Source organism: Mus caroli, chromosome X (genome assembly GCF_900094665.2).
Source record: "Mus caroli chromosome X, CAROLI_EIJ_v1.1, whole genome shotgun sequence".
Lineage (NCBI taxonomy): Eukaryota > Metazoa > Chordata > Mammalia > Rodentia > Muridae > Mus > Mus caroli.
Window position 1 is genome coordinate 64,803,101 of NC_034589.1, and position 3,957 is coordinate 64,807,057.

Genomic DNA, 3,957 nt, shown 5'->3' on the forward strand with positions numbered 1-3,957 from the left:
TGTTTTAAGTGATTCTATTTCCATTTTTCAGTCTTGAACATTTTTTTTAATTTGTTTCCTTCAACTGTTTATTTCTGTTTTCTTGTATTTCTTTAAATTTTCATTCATTTCCACTAATTTTTTTGCTTATGATTTTTTTATTACATATTTTCCTCAATTACATTTCCAATGCTATTCCAAAAGTCCTCCATACCTTCCCCCACACACACTTCCCTACCCACCCATTCCCATTTTTGGCCCTGGCGTTCCCCTGTACTGGGGCATATAAAGTTTGGGTGTCCAATGGGCTTCTCTTTCCAGTGATGGCCGACTAGGCCATCTTTTGATACATATGCAGCTAGAGTCAAGAGCTCCAGGGTACTGGTTAGTTCATAATGTTGTTGCACCTACAGGGTTGCAGATCTCTTTAGCTCCTTGGATACTTTCTCTAGCTCCTCCACTGGGGGCCCTGTGATCCATCCAATAGGTGACTGTGAGCATCCACTTATGTGTTTGCTAGGCCCCGGCCTAGTCTAGGATGGACCATCTAGAGAATTAGCCTCCAAACGATGACACCATTGCATTCACTAGCAAGCGTTTGCTGAAAGGACCCTGATATAGCTTATGATTTCTTTAAGAGACTTATTCACTTCATCTGTAGAGACTTCTACTGTCTTGTTCGTTTGTTTCAGTTATGTTGGAATATTTGGGTTTCCTGTGGTAGGGTAGCTGGGCTCTGAAGGTGTCTCCTTCAGACCTCGATGTCACTGTGTTTTTTTTTTTGTTTTTTTTTTTTTTTTTGACAGTATATAAACATTTGGAATTTTATTTAAAAAAAAAATCACAACCATGAACATTGTTACAATTAGAGAACCTCTTGGTTCTCCACAATGATACTGAGCATGCTCACAAGGGGTTCCCATTGTTAAGTCTTAAAACAACCATCTTAAAAAGGAAAAAAAAAAAGAACAAAACAAATCCAAAAACAACAACAACAACAACAACAAAAACCTCAGCACACTACTATTTAACTTGTTTTAATGTTTCTTCACAAATGGTGAAAATACTAAAGTACAGACAAGGAATAATCATAATGTTGTTGCCAACATTATAAATATGGAATTATAAATTTAAAACATTTTCTGGTTTAAAAATAAATCTGGTCATCAATGCAGCTCTGCAGGTCTCTAGTAGGGCCGGTCTCTGCATTCCTGACGGTGCTCGCCTTTATCCATTTTCCCAGGTCCTCCANGGCCGCCTCTTCTTCCTCCCATCTGTTCCATTAAAGGTCCAGGAGGCCCCCCAGGACCACCTCGTCTTCCTCCACCAAAGCCACCTCGGTCCATTCCACGGCCACCTCGGAAGCCTCCTCTGTCTCCACCTCTGCCACCTCTGAACATTCCTCCGGGACCACCACGGTCCATGAGTCCTCCTCTTCCTCCTCGCATGCCACCAGGGCCACGATCACCACCTGGAGGTGGAAAGGGTGGCGGGAGGAAGCCCTCAGGCTTAGGGGCCTTACACTGGTTGCATTCTGTTCTCCAAGCNAAGTTCTGGTTTCCACAGCCCGGATTGGGACACTGCCAGTCTCCAGCTCGGTGCTGGACATTTTCTCCTCCAGAGGGGTTTCCTCTGGAGCCTCAGGGCCCTCTTGGAGGGAAGACTCCTCTGTCTCCTCCACGGCCTCCCATGCGACCCAGGGGTCCTCCAGGGCCTCCTGGGCCACCAGGACCTCCACGAAGTGGTGGTGGCATCCCTCAACCCTCACGAGGTGGCATGCCTCCCCTCATGCTGTTCATTGGAGGCTTCTTTCGGGCAAGAGAAACTTTAAGTTTGCTTCCTTGAAAATCTTTCCCATCAAACCATTCCACGGCAGCCTTGGTAGTTGGTGGATCTTCATAGGACACTGTGGCGTCACCTTTAGGCTTTCCTGTCTCCTTATCCAGGTAGATATGGATCATGGGTTGTCCAGTTCTCTTGTTCATCTTGACAACCCCACACTGCTTAAAGAAGTCTGCCAGNTCATCCAGAGTCACANTGTCANTTAATCCTTGCACATAAACTGCACTGTTGTCAGAGTCGTCATCNGGNTCTATAGGAAGGCCTAGATCAAGATCTGGTCCTTCATCCATGGGTCCACCAGGCTTATTGAAGCCACCTCGCTCTCCAGCGCTGCCCATTCCACCACATCCTCCTCCCCGCCCACCTCTGCTCATGCCTCCACAATCAAACACCCCTCTTCCCCTGCCCCGGTTATCAGGGCCACTCAAGCTCCGGTTTTCTCCTGGTCCGGAAAATCCTCCAGACTCCTGCCCATAAACACCCATGCTACTGGGGTGGTCCTGTCGGAATGACCTCTGCTGCCCGTAGCTGCTGCTCTGTTGGCTATATTGACTTGGAGCCTGGCTGTAGGATCCAGCCTGAGGGGGGTAACTAGTAGGAGGCTGCTGCCCATAGCTGCTTTGTTGACCATAGCTACTCTGCTGTCCATAGCTGCTCGGCTGCCCATAGGTGTTCTGCTGAGAGTAACTGCTCTGATCGTAACTAGTCGGCTGTGAAGAGAAGTAGCTGGTAGGAAGATAAGATGGAGGTGCGGTGACTGGCTGCATTGGGTAGCTCCCAGGTACCTGGGGATAGCCGTAGTTACTCTGTCCATATCCTAGGCTGGGTTGGTTATAACCCCCCTGTGCTAGATTGAGGTTGACTAGTCTCAGCAGGCTTGTTACCATCCTGTGGTCTGGTAGGTGCGGTGGCTGTTGGCTGCTGGCCATANGTGGGGTATGCAGGCTGGGTGCCATATGCAGTCTGAGCTGCGTAAGAGGCCTGCGTTGTGGTGACTGTAGCAGTGGTGGTGTCATAAGCACCAGTGCCATATCCTTGCACAGGCTGGCTGTATGCCTGGGGGGCAGTTGGAGTGGTATAACCAGTGGGAGGCTGTCCNTAAGAAGTTGCATNTGCAGTCTGCCCNTAGGTGGCAGTGGTCTGAGCCTGAGTATAGCTGACATCAGTAGGCTGTCCATAGGTTCCATAGCTTTGTTGCCCATATGCCTGGGTGGTCTGTGCATATCCTTGAGTTGGCTGGGCGGTGTAAGCACTGTAGCCCTGCTGGACTACAGCTTGACTATAGGTACTGTAATCCGTGGACGCCATTTTCTCGCCTTCCTCCTCGTTCTCTCAACGTCTGTCTGTTCTCACTGTCACTGTGTTTTTATGCTAAGTATCTTGGTTTGTGATGATTATAGATCTAGGTGATGCTTTCTGGATTTGTATTTGTTGGGTGGGTGTTTTGTTTCTTGGTGTTTATTTCTTCTCTAGATTTTCAGAGAGTACGATTGCTCCATGTTGCCCACTTTTTCTAAGCTGCTCATGTGCTGTGTTCACAATGAATGCCTGCTGATGTTGGAGGTTGGGACACTAGGATGAGTTGGGGGAAGGAAGGTTGGAGGACAAGGTCTTTGTGGTCTGTTGTGGGTGTGGTCAGTGAGAAAATGAAGACCACAGCAGTTTTCCAGCTCTAGAACTGGGAAGAAGATTGCAGGGATTGGATCTCAGGAGTAGTAGGAGAGGTACGGGTCTGCTTTCAGTCTACTTATTGCCCTGAAAGGAGCAGACCTTGCATGAGCAGGGGTTGCCTAAGAGAGTTGGGAATCTAAAACAAAGCAACAAGTGGGGTTAAGGAGGCTATAAGGGATCCACAGAAGATAGGAGTAGAAGGGCAAAGAAGGTTGCCACAGGTGTTCTGTTGCAATTCTAGGAAGGAGACTAAGGGATTAGTTCTTGGTGAACTGGCAGAAATCAGGTATGTGGGCAGCCTATCATCTTTCCTGGCATGTGTGGCCTGTGGTTTAGCTTGAACTGCCTGCTGCTGGAATTGGAGCTAGAATACAGCATTGACTATGGAGAAGGAGGTTAGAAAGGAATGTTCTGTGAGATCCACTGGAGATGTGGGCAAGGGAAGGGAAGGCAGCAAGTAGTGTT

General features: G+C 48.0%; 1 pseudogene; it reads right to left on the bottom strand.

Annotated features, from left to right (window-relative positions):
• Positions 1 to 1,000: 1,000 nt before the first annotated feature.
• On the bottom strand, positions 1,001 to 3,155 carry LOC110286833 (annotated as a pseudogene).
• Between the last annotated feature and the right edge of the window lie 802 nt (positions 3,156 to 3,957).